The sequence below is a fragment of the Mustela nivalis genome (assembly GCF_964662115.1).
Source record: "Mustela nivalis genome assembly, chromosome: 14".
Classification (NCBI taxonomy): domain Eukaryota; kingdom Metazoa; phylum Chordata; class Mammalia; order Carnivora; family Mustelidae; genus Mustela; species Mustela nivalis.
The window spans coordinates 44,359,687-44,379,327 of record NC_139033.1 but is presented as its reverse complement, the minus strand read 5'-3'; the positions used below and the strand labels follow the sequence as shown (position 1 = coordinate 44,379,327).

Sequence of the window (19,641 nt, the reverse complement as noted above, 5' to 3'; positions counted from 1 at the left end):
TAAAAATTAAACGGAAATAAAAAGCTTTTTGCTGAGCCGAAGAGAGCAGGTGTGCTGCCTGAGCTAGGGTGTCCGGCCAGCTCCTGGGGGAGCCGTCTCCTTGAGCTCCAGGCTCCTGGATCCTCCATCCTCCTCAACATGGTAGAGTGGGTATCTAAGAGACTTCTCAAACTCAACCAACCCGAGAGTGAGCTTCTAACCACCTCCCAGGCTCCCTGGTTCGGGTAACACAGCTCCATCCTCGCAGCTTCTAGGACCAAATACCTTAGAGACATCCTTGACTTCTCCCCTTCTCCTACCCGGGTCTAGCCCATCTGCAAGTCCTGCCAGGCCTACCTTCAGACCCAATCCAAACTCCACTCACCTCTCACCATCTCTGGTCCTGCCCTTGTGGCTCAGAGCACCATTGGCTCTCATCTGGATCATTCCTGTAACCTCTTTGGTCTCCCAAATTGTCTTTTTAAATGTCATTTCTCTGTTAAGAATCCTTCAGTAGTTCCCCATTGTACATACAACAAGAGCCAGAACCCTTTCAGTAGTCTACAAGGCCCCAGCTGACCTGGTTCCCATGACCTCTGACCTCATCCTCTACCATCCCCTTCACACTCTGCACTCCCAACTACCCCTGACCTTCTTGGAGGCTTTGAGCATGCCAGGAAGCCCAAAGGCCCCAGGGCCTTAGCACTTGCTGTCCCCTCTACCTGGATTGCTCCTCTCCCAGATATTTACATGACTCCTCCCTCACATCTTTGCTCAGTAGTACCATTTCGATGAGACCTGAAAAAGGTGCAGCCTCATAACACAGATGCTTCCATCACACACTAGCACTCCTAATCCTCCCTCCTGGCTTCGTATTCTCCATAGAACTTAACACCTTCTAGTGTTGAACATGATGTGCTTCTTATGTTTATCATCACTTTCTCCCCACTAGAAGATGAGCTCTGCAAGAGCAGGGCTTTGTGTCAAAATACTCCTGACCATATCCCCAGGACTGGTGTAGAGTAGATCTCAGTAAATACTGAGGACAAGGAGGTAGCCAGCCTACCCTAGGGTCCCGACTTTATGTTGTTGGGGCCTTTCAGCACTCCGTTCCGGTCCTGCCAGCTTTACAGTGCCCGCCCTCATGCCGTGGCCCAGAAAGAAGTCTGTTAGACAACCCAAGAGAGACTAGCATCAGCGTCCAGATTTGAAGCAGAAAGAAATGTTGGTTTCCAGCATCCACTCTGGGCCTTTGTTAGGAAGGCTCAGGCCTGGATCTTTGAGCCACAGCTGGTAGGGGGGCAAAGGTGACAGATGTTAAGCCATTCTTTAGGGTCATGGTGGCCCATGTATAGAGTGCTCTTGGGAGGTGAAGTTCGGTTCAAGTCAAATCAGGACAAACAAGGATCCTTGACATGTCATTCAGGTGCCTCCTGTGCAGGGTGTCTGGTCACGGGTTGGCCTTGAGTGTATAAGGTATTGGACGTACCTTCTTGACTCGACCGCCAGTGGCAGAGGAAGGCCAGGCACTGCCACCCCTATGTCCTCTTGTCTCACCTCCTGGCAACATGATAGAAAGAGCCCTGGGCTGGGAGTCAGGGCCTGGGTGAACTGTCTCTTTGGCCAAGGCAGGGCAAGAGCTTGATCAGGCCACCTACTCTCTGGGGCCTCCACTGATTCACTGGCTAACCAAGGGGAACTGAATCTGCTGGTCTCTAACCAGGCGGACACAGGGGCCTGGTTTTCCCAGGACTCTCCCAGTTTTAGCACAGAAAGGCCCGTTTCCCTAGAAACCCCCAGTCTTGGGCAAACTGGGGTCATGCTGTCTCTAAGGCTCCTCCCATGTCTGGGCATGTGATGTTGAAATTCCATAGATGTCATCCCAGGGGAGTATTAATTACTCCTCGCCCTCCCCAAAACCCGTCGGACAGATGTGATTCCTCCTGGTGCAAGAGCCTTGAAACAGACCAGAGGGACTTTTGGGGGAGAGTTAGTATCGGGCAAAATGAATTATTGATGAAAACCGAGGTGTCTGGAGGGACAGGTCCAACCCAGAGCTGGATGCCAAGCAAGCACACTGACTCAGTGTGGCCTCTGACACCTTCAGGAGGGGCAGACTTCGGCATGATGGGCCTCAGGCTGGCCGCGTGCTGTGGGAGAGGCCATACTCCATCCCGCTCAGACCCCGGCCCGCCCCTCTTCATTCTTTGGCCGGTGGGCTAACCTTTCTGTCCCTCCTCTCAGGTCTCTTCATCTTAAAAGAGTCAAAGAAATTCCTATCACTCACGGGAGATGGGGTGAGTCCTTGTGGCTGCCGCACCCATTTTGAATGGGTGACATTCCAAAATGGCGGCCTGACAAAGGAGAGACGTTGGAGGCCTGTGGGGGATGCTGCACTGTAAATAGCTATGGTTTCAGAGTTCACAGATGCCTTTTGTTAATTCTTCTGGAAGGACCCGTGGGGAGAGCCATGCTGATATTTGGAATATAGACTCCTGTCTGCTCCACACCTGCTACCTCCTGTCCTCTCCCATACCCCAGATGCCTGCCTCCCCACCTGGGATGGCCCAGATTGCTTCCCACTGACGGGCCCCAAGTCCGACCAGCCTACCCCTTGTATTTAGTGAATTCTTTGAGAGCGTTTGAAGGGCTCTATGTTTGAAGGGCTCTGTCATTATCAGGGCACGTGGTACAATGCACTGTGGTACAGTGCACGAGGTGGGAACCATGACATCCACATTCTAGAAGCAAAGAAACTGAGACACAGAGAGGCAACATAATTCACCTGGGTCACACAGCAAGACAGAGGCAGAGTCAGGTCCTGAATTTGGGGAGGCTGCCCGAGGGGCCTCCCCAGGACAGCTCCCTCTCTTTGTCTCTTGGCTCAGCTTCCTACGCCCTCTCTTGGCTGCCAGTGATCCAGTGGCTCCCCCGCTCACTGCCCCTGCAGCCCTGTCCCTGAGCCAGCTCTTCCTGTCCAATGTGTAGGCTCCTACACGACTTGCTCCAGCCAAAACCAAGTTTCTGCTCCTCCCCTGCCATCAGCCTGAGAGCCCCCAAACCTGGTCCTGACCTAACTTTCCAGAATCTCTTCCTATCACGCCACCCTCCCTGCCCGTGTGCCCCGTGTCAGCATGAGCCAGAACACTACCTCAGCTCTGACCAAGCCCAGGGCTTCCTGCGGGGCTGCTCGTCACCCTCAGAAATCCCACCCACACTGTGAGGCGGCTCCCATCTTCCAAGACACCACCCCACAGGGTCATACTGGCCATTCCTCTGTTTCCCTTGTGGCCCTGACAGCAGGACAACCGGGAGGAAGAAGGGCTTTATAGCCGGCAGTCAGGGACATGCGGCTACTCAGGTCATTGCCCTTGGCCTGCCTGGATGGTTCCTCTGTGTCCCCGGAGAGCAGAGAAGCTCTGGCTTCGGAAGGAGCGGGCTGCACTCCGTATACCTCTCTCCCGTGGTGGTCAGCCCTTTGGAATCCGGAGACAGCCAAGAACAGACCATTAAAAATTTACTAACAGGCTGTAAAAATATCACAGCTTTCGAGGTTAGAGCTTAACGAGTCTCTAGAATTCATTCTCTCTAGCCTCCTCTAGTTCCTCTGCCAACGGTGGCAGGTTAGCTTGGGCTCTACCCAGCTTCTCACCCTCTTGCTGTGTGACCAAGGCAAGTGACTTCACCTCTCTGGGCCTGTTTGGTCAGCTGTAGAGTGAGGATCCTAAGGTGGCTGTCTACCCCATAGGGTTGTGGGGATGATTGAATAAATTGATTTGTGTTCTTTGAAGAGTGCCTTGGACCTAGTAGGTACCACTCAAGTGTCATTCCTTGTCATAGTTTGTTGCTACTGTTGTTGTTATTACTAGAAAAGATAACTAGGGCCCAGAGAGGTATTTTCACTAACCCAGGGGCACATAGCCAATAGCCACAGAGCTAGAGTGGAGCCCAGTGGCCCACCTCTGCTCTCCAGCTCCTGACTCCCCCCCTGTGCCCCTCTCTCTCTTTTGTTAAGGGTATTCAGACAATGGGTTATCAGTGCCTGGGAAGGGAAACTGAAGGAATGAGAACAGGACCCCCTCCAGGCCCAGCCCCATCCCATAGCTTTGCAATGCCTCCCCGCCCCCAATCCCATCACTTCCTCCTCGCCAGGCCAGTAGTTGGAGCCCCACCTTCATTTCCCACCTGAAAGGAAAGGCCTCACTGAGCTATACAGAGAGACTCTGCCCTCAGACCATGCCCACCCCTGAAGAGAAGACAGAGCAGGTGAATGCTGCTGGGACCAAGGCCCCCTGAGGACACCCTCCGAGCCCCCCCCATCCCAGAAACTGCTTCCCACGACCCCGCCATGAGAGCCCAACCATCCATTCCCAGTAGATCTTGATACTTCCCCTAGTGATCCTGGGGGGAGCAGAGCCAGAAGGGGTTCCTGCCCACCCTCCAGGAATGAGCTGTGAACATGGGGATACTCACCATCAGCCCCAGGGAGAGATCCTAGGGACAGACCGCGTTCAGCCACAGAGCTGAACTGGGTTACCAGTGGGCTGGGTTACCAGGACAGATCCCCCAGTGGGACACACTAGAGACCCGTGGGGGAACTCGGGGGTCAGGCATGAGGGAGGCAGCCAGCCAGTGCATTGCAAGGCTTTGAGACTTTCCCAGGGGGCAGCCAGAGAATCCAAATCCTTTGGAATACCCCTCACTGGTATATAAACCTGAGGTCAGATGCAAGAGGTCAAGCTTGCCGTGGAACCCTTTGGAGGCAGAAGAGGTGTCTTCTGGGCTCAGGCCTCTTAGCTCCACACCCAGGGGCAAGAACACTGTACCCAGAGTCGCGACTTGTCACAGCTCCTATTTCCCGGATGAAATTACGGCGGCCGTGATGGGAGCTCCTTATCCAGCCCTTGCTCTGGGTCAAGTCAAGCTTATTTCACCATCAAACCTTAATTGCATGAGGTTTGACCCCTTATCATCTTTCCACCATTTTACACATGGGAAACCAAGGTACAAGTCAGCAAGAGTCTTGCCCAGGGACACCCAGCTAGGAGGTGACAGGGTCCTGCTTCGAGCCCAGGCCTGGTGTGCTCCAGAGGCAAGTTCTTACCTCTGTGCCAGAAGTAGCTTTTCACCCTAAAGACAAAACCACCCGGCGTGAGCGCCACCCACCCCCCACTACCCGCCCCCGTAGATGTGGGGTGAGTCCCTGGCTTATTAGAGATGGGAGAAGCGCACCCAGGTCTCAGTCCCCCCATCAATCCATCATGCAATAGCCCCGGGAGCCACTTTGGTGGTTTTGACCATTACGCAGTTTGAAATTATTTTTATTCTTAGCCAAATATTTAATTTTTACCCATAATGGACAGTTGGTTAAAGGCAGGAAGCATTAAAGAACACTGATATTAAAAGGCTGGTTCATGAGGAACAAACAAATGGTAATAATTCTGCACATTTGCCTCGGGTGCTCTGCCCAGATCTCAAGTCCCATTCATCTGGTCGGAGTCCCCAGGCAGCAGCTCCTGGGGCTGCAGAACCCCAGACCGGCCAGCTTCCAGCTCTGTTCCCAGGGAACGAGACCCTCTATGCTCTCCCCTTGCTATTTGGGTAAAAGCGATTGCATGTAAAAATTTCCTGAAACTTCGTGGGTATCATCATTTAGGAAAAAGCAAGAAATTACAAAAACAAAACAGGTGGTTTGTCTTTTTTTTTTTTTTTTTTAAAGATTTTATTTATGTCAGAGAGAGCACAAGCATGGGGAGCAGCAGGCAGAGGAGGAGAAGCAGGCTCCCCACTGAGTAGGGAGCCCGATAAGGGACTCAGTCCCATAACCCTGGGATCACCACCTGAGCCAAAGGCAGGTGCTTAACTGAATGAGCCACCCAGGCATCCCGTAACCAGGTGATTTTTATTTTAAACAAACAAACATAAAGTTCAAGAATTCCAAACAATGGGCCATGGGATCAGTTTTTGCCTTTGGTTTCTTTTTCTGCCTTATATAGTCAAACGTTAGCCTACATGTGAACGTGTATCTGGTGCCAAAGCCACAGTGTTATGGTAGGATGGCATTTTGAAACCTCTCTGTAGAAAATCATGCTTTTGCTTTCATAACGCATTTACAATAATAAACAGGAGAAGGGAATCACTTGATCATGGAGGAAGGTCCAATTTTGCCTTTATTTGTAGATGCTCTTAAAGATCATATTAAATATGAACCTTTTAATTTACTCCCAATAACATATCAATATAAAAGCCATGTTTTAGGGGGCGCCTGGGTGACTTAGTGGGTTAAAGCCTCTGCCTTCAGCTCAGGTCATGATCTCAGGGTCCTGGGATGGAGCCCCGTATCAGGCTCTCTGCTCAGCGGGGAACCTGCTTCCTCCTCTCTCTCTCTCTCTCTGCCTGTCTCACTGCCTACTTGTGATCTCTGTCTGTCAAATAAATAAAATTAAAAAAAAAAAAAAAAACATGTTTTAGGGGTGCCTGGGTGGCGCCGTCGATTGAGCAAGCAACTCTTGGTTTCAGCTCAGGTTGTGATCTCAGGGTTGTGAGAGCGAGTCCATCAGGCTCTGCACTCAGCACAGTCTGCGTGAGATTCCCTCTCCTCGCTCTGCCTTTCCCACTGTGTGCTTACTCAACACACACTCTCTCTCTCTCTCAAATAAATAAGTAAATCTTTTTTTTAAAACAGGTTTATGCAAAACAGCTTTTTTATTGTATACTGTCAAAAATAACAAAATGTCCTTTAAGCTGCCAGGGATGTTTGCAAGGTGAAATATTACCATGAGAGCAGTTCTCAAAGCTAAAAAGCTGAACGAGGCTGCAGCCAGCCCACTAAACTGTCTCAGTTCCATGGAAATGAAAACAAGAAGAATAAAAATATATCCTTTTTCCCACTCATTGAGGGACTAGGTCTCCCAGTGGGTGACATACAGGTCCACTCCAGGGAACGGAGTCTTTCTTTGGGAAACTTGACCCTGCAAGTTTATGCAAAGGGCAAACAAACTTATTTATTATGGTGCCCGGGATCCTCGCGGGGCCCATGTCCCCCAGGATATACGAGTTTGGCTGCCGTTCAGACTCTGCCCAGACACTTCACTTCCATTAAGGACTTCCTCTGGCTCTCAAGGACACAAACGCAGAAGCAATGAGCTGTGTTCACGTCGGAGACTTACCATTCCTGTGCAAGGAGGGGGCTCTACAGTTTTACCTGCTGTGGGAAGGATTCTCTGGGGTCAGTTTCATTGTATTTTATTTGTTACTTTCGACGTTGTTACATATGAAACTGATGAGTCTCCTGTTGCTTCTAGAATGCGTTTGTTTGGACAAAATTTCAGACTCAGAAAAGTAGCAAGAAGCCTACAAAGAATTGTCATAGATTCCTAACCCAGACATTTACATTTTACCATATTTGCTTTATCTTTCTCTCCTTCAAGTACTTTTTTTTTTCTGACCTGTTTGAGAGAAAGTTGGCAAAATGATGCCTTTTTACTGCTGAGTATTTCGCAGGGTATTTCTTTATGAAGACATTTTTTGCCATCACCACACTACAGTGATCAGGATCAGGAAACCAGCAGACTGGATGCTATTATCCACAGCCCCTTGGTTATTTTTCTCCAGTGATCCTAGATCCTAGGCTTCATTCAATCATCACGTCTCTTTAGTTTCTTTATTGTTTTTTTTTAAATCTGGGGACAGTTCCCAAGTGTTTCATGACATTGATTTTTTTTTTTTTTAAGAATAAACAATTATTTTTGTAGAAGCCTCCTCATTTGGGATTTCTCTGGTATTCCCTCAAGTTGCAAGCACATGGGCGATGGCCTGGTCTTCTCAGGGCATAGGACCAGGGGACTCGGACTATCCTGTCATCCCATGATTTGATTCCTTGGTTAAAGGCGGCATCTGCCAAGTTTCTCCACTCTGAAGTTAGTTTTCCCTTTGTAATTAAGAAGTAGCTTGTGGGGAGATACTTTGAGACTGTGCCAATATTCTGTTTTTCCTCAAACTTTCACCCACTGTGCCAATATTCTGTTCACCCACTGGCCTCCAGTGATGATTCTTGCCTGAAACAATTATTATTGTGATGTTTGCCAAATGATTTCCTAAGTCCATCATTCCTTCGCATCTTACTGGTTGTCTTTCTGCTGTCGGGGAGAGTCTCTGATTGATTTTAAACTCACTACGCTAAAGCCTCACGATCTCCTGCGTTTGGGAGCTAGGAAGAGCAAGTCCTCAGTGTCCCCCAGTATGTGCACCCAATGCCAATGGATAGGTAATGGGAAGGCCGTCAGCACCCTGCTGTGACTACTTGTGCTCTAGAACATTCTAACCCAAAACCCATCTGCTGGGAGGCTGTGTCCCGGCATGTCTGGGTGGGGGCTGGAGACCGTGATGTGCATGAAGCTATTGACTGGCTCTCCCTCTGTCATCACATCTGGCCATGGACTTGTCAGTTCCTCCAGCTCCGGCTGAAAAAATGGGGCCAGAGGGAGGCCTTCCTCCAGCTAATTCCATGTCACATTCCTTCTCCTTCCGGGACAGAAAAACAGCCTTTCAGGGATGGAGCAGACCTGTCAGTAATAAATAGTGAGGGAGGAGGATAACCCAAGAGGGTGGCCAAGATGAGGGCTATTGGAGTGAGGTGGGCGGGCAGCTGGTAGTGTTTCCCGGGGGAGCCTGGAAGCCTCTGCAGCCACAGAAAGCCACACTGGCTCCCAGATTTCCCTGGGCAGCCCTGCTTCCCGTAATGGAGCCTCTTCCTTCATTTCCCCAGAATCCCCAGGGCTGGCCAGGAAGGTCTAGGTACCCTCCCGGGGCTGGCTGAGGCAGAAGGAGAGCGGGCAAGGTTTATTGCGCAGCCCTGTGATTGTCCCTTTCAGCTCAGTCTCATCTTCTGTTTTCCAGTCAGGGGGCCCACTTGGTTGATACAACAACCGAGGGGCAGAGAGGGTAGGCTCCTTGTCTGAGACCACCTGGCTAGACATGGGCAAAATCAGAGTATACCCAGTGTGTCCTGTTCTCAAGTTGTCACTGCCTCATGCTGCCTCTCAACTGAAGACTCCTGGGATGACTACTGAGAACCAGGAGGGCTTCCTGGAGGAGGTGCTAATTTCAAAAATGGGCAGGTTAGGGAGAAGAGGTCTTCATAGCTGTTGGTCAGTGATTGGACACCTCTTGTGACAGGGAGCTCACTAAATTCCCAGGCAACCCCATTAATTGGGGAGCCGCTCTCTCTGTGAGGAAGTTTCTCCATTAGGTGCACCTAGGTTATATCTCTGGGCTTCCTTCCCCATGGTTCAGAAGGGCTCAGCGGTTGGTCACACCTGGGATTTAAAAACTCCTGAGACTCTCTCTCCCTCCTCCTTCCTCTGTCCTACCTGCTGCAGTTTGAGGGCTAGTCCACGGCCCTCGCGGAGATGGTGAGGTGGCGATGAAAGGGGGCTAGTTCCTGAGCACGCTCTGAAGTCAGCACACAGGGTAGGCAAAGCTACGTGGGGCCAGCTTAGGCCCATTGTGGTTGTGGACACTGATGGCCAGCATTAGCCGAGGGGTAAACAAGTCATTTGAGGTGGCCCCAAGCTTGTGGGGACCTCTTGGGCAGCATTTCTCTTGGGAAGACAGTGCGAGTATTTAGTGATGAAGAATTCCATCCTGAGAAAGCGCACCCAGGACACAGCTCTCGGAGGCTAGAACTAGAGCAAGAGCCAGAAGCTGGACATCTTGGGGTTTCTTCCTTGATTCCTCACACTTGAAACAGCCTGTTTTCCCCACAGCCTCAACTCTCCCACCTGTACTATGGGTGTGCTCGTACGCATCACTTCCTCTGAATATCTGATAGATTCATGCTATATTGCTCGAAAAACCCACAACACAGTATCATTGCAAGTCAACACTAATATAACACCTCGGCTCCTTTAGGACTCCAGGAACCCCAGGAGAGAGTATACTCTGTCCCCATTTTAAAGATGAAGACTCTAAGGCCCAGAGAGGTTAAAGTACTTGCCCAGTGTGGCACAGCTGGAAGTACAGAGCCAAGATCTGAGCGCTGGAGGTCTGGTTGCTACGTCCATACTTCGAACTACAGTATAATGCTGTCTCTTGGAAATGCCTCAGGCATTCGTGTTGATTAGCATCCGGGTCTCGCAGGCAGTGGAGGCCTGTGGGAGAAGGCACCCGGCGGTGCAAGTCCACACCCATAGATGGACCTCCCCTGTTCTTTAGGAAAAGAGGGTGGGAGCTGGAACAATCTCCAGCCTCAGAAAAGGTGTCCAGAGTTTTGCTTCCTGGTGTTGAGTCACGTGACTGGGCCAGTTTAGCCACAGGTCGTTGGAGCTGGAAAATCAAATGTCCCAGCTGGGACTTAACCAGCATTCATGGCTTATGTCTGCCGGCCTCTTAGCAAGCACCCGACGGAGACGTGTAGCTCAGGGGATGCCCCAACTTGCCAGGAGGCCGCACTGAGGGTCCCCAGCCAGACCTAAGTGCCTGTAGGGCTTGGCCAGGCCAGACAGAAGGGCAAGGGCCTTCTGGAAACCCTCCTCCAAGGCAGCCGCACGCTCGTCCCATGACATCACGCTGCCTAAGAACGCAGGAGGCCAAGGATTCTTGGAATGCCTGATTCACACTGGAACAAAAATAATACCTCGTACGTATAATGTGCCTTTGTTCCGCAGACGCTCTCCTGGCCTTGATTATGTTGTAATTCCCGACCAGCCTGGTGACCCAGGCAGGAAGGCAGAGAAGTGGGGAGCTCACCTAAAGGTACACCTTGAGTGGGGTTTTAGGATTCCCATTCTGCAGGTGGGAATACTGAGACATGAGGAGTCAGCTGGATTTCCAAAGCTGCCCAGCACTGGTGTTTTGGCCAAGAGCCCTGGATTACCAGGGGTGTTGGGAGGAGCACCTCAGAAATGCCTGAGCAGCTGAGTGAGACTCAGGGAACCACCCCCCTAGTAGTACCTCAAAGAAAGCCAGTTCTCCATGGCTTTCCGTGCTGCCCCGAGATGGAGGAAGCAGCAGGAGCTTGCAGCTCCTCCTTCTCTTCCTTAGCAGCGATGCCGGAGGGCCACCCCGAAAACCCAGCCTCCCAGCCCTGCCCCACAGGTCCCAGCCACGGGAACTAGCAGACTGGTGGGGAAGGGACTGTTCCCAGCACAGATGGAAACCCGAGGGCCACACGTGGCTTCTGTGGTTTTCCCCAGACGCAGTGGAGCCAAGGCTGGAAGCTGGATTTCCAAACCTCAACGTGGGGCTCTGTCCAGAGCCCTCCCAGGCTTTCCCCTTCCCCTCCCACGGGCTTCAGCTTCCCTGTTCCCAGTGGCCTCGGGCTTAGCCTTTGGCCTTTGCTTCTGCATATCTAGCCCTGCTTCCGCCACACGCTGCCAGCCCACAGTCCCTTCCCCCTCTGGCTTTGGCCAATGCCTGAGATCCTCTGGAATTGGATTTGGATTTCAGTGGCTCAGCAATGATGCCAGCTGCTGTGGGCCCCGAGGACCCTCTGACTGGCCTCAGAACCGTGAGACAAGAGAGCATGGCGGTTGAGGGCACAGATTCTAAGGTCAAACTGCTGAAATGTAAACCCAAGCTCTATCTCTTGGAAGCTGTGTGGCCTTCGATAAGTACTTACATTCTCTGTGCCTCATGACCTCTCTGTAAAACAGGGTTAATAGCAGTCCCTCCCTATTGGGGTGAAGTGAAAGCCATGCCTGGCACATGGTCCATCCTCATACATGTTAGTGGGTTTTTCTTAGTATTACTCTGTGTCCTGGTTACCTCACTTCCAGTCCTGTCCTTCAGGGCCTCTCCAGGTGGGGCTCCTCTGCCAGCACCATCTTGAAATTCCCAGTCGTTTTTGAACCAGAGACTGCCATTGTCATTTTGTACTGGGCCTCACAGAGTATGAGGTCTATCCTGCCACCAAGACCAGGCTGTCGCAGACCTCTGGGCTACTCTCTGCTTCCTTTCCTTCATGATTCTTGTCCCTGATTGTTGCCAGATAACCTGTCCTATCATTAGTGGATTAGTGTCTATGTCTCCAAATGGATCCTAAGCTCCATGGGGGCATTGCCCAGTGTTGGGATCATCCCTGTGCCCCCAGGGCCTGGCACATTGTGGGGTTCACTGGAGGCATGAGTGAATGTCCAGCTCCTAGCCAGACCCCAAGGGAGATAGAAGTTCCTACCCCATCGGAAGGAAGTGGGTGCTTTTAAGGCCATTCAGGAAGAACCCATGAGGCGGTTTGGTGTCACAGAGTAGAAAGTCGGGCTATAATCACATTAGGAGTCTGAAAGAAGGGGACTCCGGGTTGCTGGGGAAGGCTGCTGGGCAGATCTGGGCCTTGGAGCCCACATGAGATTGGGAAGGGTATCGAGACACTCCTGAGGGACAGCTGACCAGCTGTTGTCACCCACAGCCCCAGCTCCCCTCAAAGAGTCGCAGGAACTCTGTGGCCTTGGGCAAGCCCATCGACACCTCCGATCAACCTCCAGGCAGAGCAGAATCTCACAGCATGTTTCATTAATGCAGCAGAAAATGAAGCAGCCGTCCCTCTCATCACCCTTTCAGTGATGCATCCTGCAATTGGAAAAGTTTCTTCTCTGCCTTCGCGGGGGCAGAGGTACCAGTCAGATCCTCTCATTTCCATTCCAGAACATCCCTTTGACCAGGTAAATGTCTGGTTTCCAAAGCTTTCAGACCATGCAGTGAAATACTGAACTTCTAACGTGAACCTTCATCTTGGCTGACAGAGACCTCAGTCTCGAATTATTTTCTTCCGAGATCAGAGCACAAGGAGAGTCCCAGAGTCTCAGAGGAGGAGCGCCTGGAGCTTGGCTGACCGTCCAAGGCAGCAGGCATTTTCCTGAAACAACGGGCTCTCTCCTCCAGGGACCGGCAGGGGCACCCGGTATGGGGAGCAGGCCTACAACTGAGAAAACCAAGGCAACCACGTGCTGCTGTCACCACCATGATGTCAGTGGTGGCCCTGGCAATTACAGGGAGATTTGGTTGTCGGAGCTGTCGGAGCACAGATTGGAGCTCCGGACCTTGTCACTGACCCCTTGGGCATCCCAGCAGAGGAAAAGGCAACTTCTCTGAACCATGGCTTAGTCATCAGTGAAACTGTCCTGTCTCACAGCCACCCCTGAGCTGGGTGCCAGCACAGTTGGGAACAGACGCAGGCTCTGAGCTGGCTGTGGTCTCCCGGACAGGCCTGCTGAGGGGTCTCCTGCAGAAGAGACCTCATGGATTTCCACGACCTCCTCTGGCCCTGGGCATATAATAGATGCTCAGTTAACACAGGCCACCATGATTCTAGACTCTGTCGAGCCAATGGCATGTTTCCCTCCATTGGCTTTCCAAATCCTACACTTCCCCTCATGAAGCATCCCAGTCTTTCTGCAGAGAGGGGCAGACATGTGTGTGGCCACGATCCTCATTCCCAGGCCCCAGAGCTGCAGAGGAGTCCCGTGCCTGCGCCCGCCCAGCTCTGACATTGCCCCCGCGGCTCGGGTGCGGAAGGTGGGACCCCATGTGGGGTGTGTGTAGGTGGGCAGGAATGGAGGCGCCTGAGCTAGTAATAAGCAGTCATCACTTTCCCTGAAGGCAAGAAATATGAGCCCGTGCATAGTTTTAAAACCACTCGCCCTAGGAATTTTGCTTTCAGAAATTTTTAAGCAGACCTACAAATTATGTGGTAAAGCGTCTGACATCGAGAGAACCATAATAAGTCAGTGGCCCTCGGAATATCTAGTTGGGAACAATTATGAAATTAAAAAAAAAAATGAACAGAGAGATGTTTGTCTGCGTTTGCACTGCTGTTAGAATCACTTTTTAAAAGAAAGTCTGAAGTTACTCTCGCTACACCCACCTCCCAAAATGCAGCTGTGGTGTGGGGAACTTTTTTCTTTTTCTTTCTTTTCCTTTTTTTTTAATAAAAGGACGCAGTCTTAGAGTGAAACAAGACATCTGATTTCAGAACCCAAAGATGGAAGAATAAACTAAATGAGGGATGGAAAAAGCATACCAACAATTTCCATGCTCCACCCCCGCCCCCCCCCCAAAAAAAGCCACGATTTCCCTAACGGCAGGTGTTGCCAGTGGCAAAAATGGAATATTAATCTTATCTCCTGAGCCATTCCTCTCCCCTCTACCACCACCACCAGAGAAGACTTCCCCCAGAGAGAGGAGAGCATAATAAGCCACAGGGAAATGGATTTTTGCCCTTTTTTTTTTTTTTTTTTCTCACAAGGTTGTAAAACTGCGTGTCTGCTGTGTTTCCAAAACCTGGACCCACACGTCCATGTATCTGAGACCAAGAGCTTCCCTGCCCAGCCACTGGGAGCAAAAGCAGCTCAGGTTAGCCAGGCCAAACCTAAACCCACAGGTTTCGTAGTGAGCAGCCAGCTGGCCCCCGTAGGGAGGTATCGACGAAACCCAAGGCCAACAAAGGCAGAGGAGAGAGGAGCCGGTTTTGGACAGCTCAGCCAGTGACCGCTGACAAATATTTGTGAATGGCCAGAGCAGGGAAGCCTGGGTCTCCATTGTGGGGGATTGAGGCCCGGCCCCCAGTCTGCTCCAGTGGCTGGGGCCCTCTCAGTCCTTTCTCACGCCCAGGACATGGGCCTTGTGTGGCCATCACTGCAGCAGATCTCGGTCCTAACTCGGCCCTTCTCTCCTGCACTGGATCGTCGGGCAAACAGGAGACAGACAGGAGGTGGGTCCTGGATGCTGAAACTAGCTGACGGGCTGGACACACTCTGGAGAGTGTGTGGGATTTCACCTCACTGAGCCTCAGTTGACTTATCTGTAAAATGGGAAGAAAGCTTCTTGACCAGCCTGCACGCAGAGACCAGTCCCAGCAGTCAGTGGCCCTGAGAACGAATCAGAGCCTTGAACAGGAAGGAGAAAATGCATCAGGCTCTTCTGTGCCTCCCCACCACAAGGGGCCACCCAGCCCCCATCAGCCTTCTTCTTTTTGACTCCATTGTCTTGCCTGCCCAGGTAAGAGGGGGCCCATAAGGGTCTCCCCTTCTGCCTGCAGACAGCATTCTGTGTGTGCAAAGGAGGAGCCCCCCCACCCCAGGCAGAGTGGGTCTGAGAACACCCACTAAATGCGCCCTTGGTCATTGCTGTATGGACAGAACTGACTGGCTCCAAGGTCTGGCAAACTAGGGTGACATAGAATTCCAGGCCCTCCAAAATTTCCAGCAAGAACAGCAGAATGTCTACAAGACCTAGCTGCTTTCTTTCTGAGCCCTTGACCACCAACCAGGTCGAAATTACCTCCTTCCTCCTCCAGGTGGAGAGAAATTTTGTTTTGTTTTTGTTTTTTGTTTTGTTTAGTTTTGTTCTGTTCTGTTTTATGGGGGGAAGGAGGGAGGATGTTGGGCAGAGACAGGGAAATCCCTGACATGGCAAGTGGGAAGCCGGACAGTTTTAAGACAAATGCTGGGAAGGGCTTGGTCAACCATCGTTTGGGGGCATTCCTTGGGCCGTAGCTGCAGGCACCACAAATTTTCTAAATAAGGATGGGAAAAGTCGTGACAATCAAGCGTTATCTGCCAGGGAATTTCCAAGGTTCTTCTCTGGACTTAAAAATTACTCATACTCTGAGAACAAAGAGAGTGGAAGGAGAGAGGGCGAATTGCTTGAAAGTCACTGAAAAATAAAAGCAGGGAGAATTCACAGAATGTCACTGGCGTCTGGTCCCCTGAGGAGTGGCAGGGCCATGGAATTCCTCCCGGCTCCAGGCTTCTGGCTCTCTCCAGACGGAGGCCGGTCTGTGCCCCTCAGGTGAGGGCTGCTGGCTTCCGAGCCGACTTGTGGCGCAGGCATCTGGATTTAGGTCTGGACAGTCTGAAGGCCAGTTGGTGATCCTGGAAAGAAGCTGACCCAGTGACTCACTTTGCGGACGGGGCCCAGCACTTGCCTGGGTGCCTTATTCATGAGCCCTGCCCCTCAGTGAATGCAGACTCACTGTCTTCCAGAACTTAGAGCTGTGGTACCTTGCTGCTCCCTGCTTTTTAGAATGAGTCCACTGGGGAATAAAACTGAGAGTTGAAGACATGCCGACAGAGGGGAGGGGGGTGGGGAGGAAGGGATACCTCTTGCACCTGAGTATCAGGCCAGCGTGGTCCCGGGGATGTGCTTCAGACCCAGTGAGATTGAACCTGGACACCAAGGATGAAAAACACCATGCGGGCCTCCTGAGAAGGGCCCAGGTCTCACCCAGGCAGCCGGACTCCATGCCACGTCCCAGGCTTCCGTAGATGTTTCTGTAATGACTCTTAAATTATTAAAAATAAATACAGACAACTAGAAACCCTGGACATTCTACATAAAAAGAAACATAAGAGGACTCCAAAAGGTTGGAGAGAAGGCAGACCCGATGGGGACCGTGGTGCCCATGGAATCATAGAGTAGTAACTTGCTTGATTTTCTTCCTGGCCTCACAAATCCCAGACTTGGAGCCAAAGAAGCTGGCAACCCAGAAACACTGGTAGGCACAGGCAGACCAAAAGTCCCCTACAAAAACCTGCCCTCTCTGGCCAGAGGACCAGAAAAGGGGCAGCCTCATGAGGCAGAAAACTTTTGGATGATAACACTCAACTCTAGGCAAAGCTCCCAGAAAAAAAGGGGGGGGGGGGGCTCCACCCTGACCCACACAAGCAAAGGCCAAGGAGAGATCCAAGAGTTGACTCTCACGGGCCGTGAGGAGGGTCCCAAATCCTCCCCAAGGTGGTGTCAGAAAGGCTGAGTGAGGATTCTGGACGTCCCCATGGGGCACAGAGCACCCCTCCCTCTGTGTCAGTGGAGGCCACCTGGTAGCAATGTGTACCCTCCTCGCCAGGGAGGCAACAGTGTGGGGAGCCAGAACTCCCAGCCCTCCTCAGCCGTAAAGAGGACCTCCCTTGGAGTATCAGAGAAAGCCCAGTAGGGAAGCCGACCTCTACTACCCGCTTGGCAGTAACAAGGCACGACAACCCTTTCTGGTACTGGAGGAAGGTCAGAGGAAGCCGGCCAAAACCGTTCTAAGACTCAACTTAATTAGGTCCAGACTCACAGAACATAATACCCAAGATGTCCAGGTTTCAACTGAAAATCTCCTAGTCATACTGAAAGATCTCAACTGAATGAGAAAATACAACAGATGCCAAGACCAAGATGACAGAAATGTTAGAATTACCTGACAAGGGGCGCCTGGGTGGCTCAGTCATTGAGCAGCTGCCTTCGCTCAGGTCATGGTCCCGGGGTCCTGGGATCGAGCCCACATCGGGCTCCCTGCTCAGCGGGGAGCCTGCTTCTCCCTCTCCCACTCCCCCTGCTTGTGTTCCCTCTCTGGCTGTGTCTGTCTGTCAAATAAATAAATAAAATCTTAAAAAAAAAAAAAAAGAAAAAGAATTATCTGACAAAAGATTTTTAAAGCAGCCGACATAAAAATTCTTCAAAGGACAATTAGGAACACACTTGAAACAGATGAAAAATTAGGTCTTGGCAAAGAAATGGAAGCTATAACAAAGACCCAAATGAAACTTCATAGTCAAATTAACAACTCAATGCACGGCCTCCACAGCAGAATGTAGGGGCAAGGGAAAGAACCAGTGTACTGGAAGATAGACTAGAATTGATCCAGTCTGAGCCATGCAGAGAAAATAGGCTGGGGAAAGGAAAAAAAGGGTGAAAAAAAAAAAAAAAAGAAACGGTGAATGAGCTTCTGGGACCAGGGAGTCCAGAATAGCATATCTAACATGCGTGTTCTCAGAATCCATACAGTCGAGGATGGGGAAAGGATGCGGCTGGAATTATTCTGAGAAGTAATGACTGCAAACAGCTTGTGTGTTGGTAGTGGGAATGCAAAATGGTACAGCCTCTCTGGAAAATAGTTCAACAACAAGGCGTTGGGTTTTTGTTGTTGTTGTTTTGTTTTGTTTTGAACTGAATAAGCCACTACCTTGGGGCTCTTGAGTGGCTCAGTCAGTTAAGTGTCGGACTCTTGGTTTCAATCTCAGGCTTGTGAGATGGAGCCCCAATTGGGGCTCTGCACTGGGCACAGAGCCTGTTGGGGATTCTCCCATTCCCTCTTCCTCCCGCCCCCCACACCCCCAAGAACAGAGAAAAAGGGAAAGAACTTCATGTTCATTTAGAAAACAAAAAGAAAAAAGAAAAGAAAAATCCTCATCCCATCCCCTAGAGAGAACCACTGTTAGTGTTTTGGTGTGTCTACTTCCAGATTTTTCTAGGCACATAAATATTTGCCTTAAAAGATAGCACCATGCTACACGTTCGAGGATGCGTGCTTTCTTCTGTCAACCAGAGTCCAGTCTTATACCATATCCTACGGCTCCACATTTAGTTTCCGTTACACACTGCTGTGATGAACATCCTTGTATCTACATCTCTATGCGAGGCTTTTGTTAATTTCCTTTGGATAAATTGCCACAAGTGGAATTGCAAGGTCCAGTGTGTGTTCTAGGGGCTCTTGTAACAAATCATTGAATTTCCCTCCAGAAATATACTAATTTCCTCCTTCTATGATACAGTGTTTTGTAGTTACCATTTGTGTGGAAGCAAAAGACCACACACCTATCTCTCACCTAACAACTTTAATTTCCCCCTTGAAATCCCCGCTAGTAGGGGAAGCTTTTCAATGAAAAAAAAAAAGTTGTTTTCATTGATTTTAATGGGAAAGTGATATGTGTAACCACAACCCAAGATGCCTCCAAATTTTCACAGATCCAAAATTATCAAGTGAACATTGAAACTCAGTCTGTATAAGTAGTAGTAGTACTAGTAGTTTAAAGGAAATAAACACCTTTTTGTTCATAAAATGCAAAGCAATGAAGGTCTGTTCTACCGGCCAAGGAGAAGGCTCACAGACGAGGGTATAAGCCTCAGTCTTTAGAAGGTAAAGTCTTCTTTCTACAAACTTCCTTCAATGACTTTACAAATTTTAAGGTGCTCATGGTCATCTTGTTCTCCATCTGCACGTCATGTGGAGAATACTGAGACGGTAGACCCAAAAGGGTATCCAGAGATGGAAACACACTTTGTGCACAAGACCAGAGGGTCCCCAGAACACCCCGTCCCATCCCCTCTCTTGTCTTCAGTCCACAGATCAAAACATTTGGGGTTCATCCCAGGTGCACACTTCAAGTCTATGTGACATTCTCTGCCTTAGAAATAGAGCGTCCAGGAAATCGGTGAGTCAGGTGTCACACTCGTGTTCGTTAGCTCGGACTCCCATGACAAAATACCACAGACAGAGTGACTCAGCCACAGGAATTGAGTTTCTGGAATTCTAGAGGCTGGAAGTGGGAGGTTAAGGTGTCTGCAGGATTCGTCTCCCTTGCAGATGGCTGCCTTCTTGCCGTTTCCTCATATGGTCTTCCGTGTGCCTGCGTCCCTGGTGTGTGACTATGTCTAGATTTCCTCCTATTATAAGGACACCAGTCGGATTGGAGGTGGGCCCACCCTAATGGCCCAACAGATTAACTCAATCCTCTCTTTAAGGGCCCTCTCTTCAAATACAGGGGCATTCTGAGGTGGCAGGGATGGGGGCTTCCACATGTGGACTGTGGGGGTGGGGACACACAATCCAGCCCATCACAACTTCTCATTGCGTTAGTGGGCTTGGGGATGGAAATGTCAATCTACCAAAAGAAAAAAGAA

The 19,641-nt window shown here is 50.6% G+C and overlaps 1 protein-coding gene across 5 annotated transcripts in view; it reads left to right on the top strand.

Moving 5' to 3' along the window:
* The window catches only part of CTIF (cap binding complex dependent translation initiation factor), a 284,019-nt gene that overhangs the window by 172,492 nt on the left and 91,886 nt on the right, over positions 1–19,641 (top strand). The gene's annotated exons all lie outside the window — the stretch shown is intronic.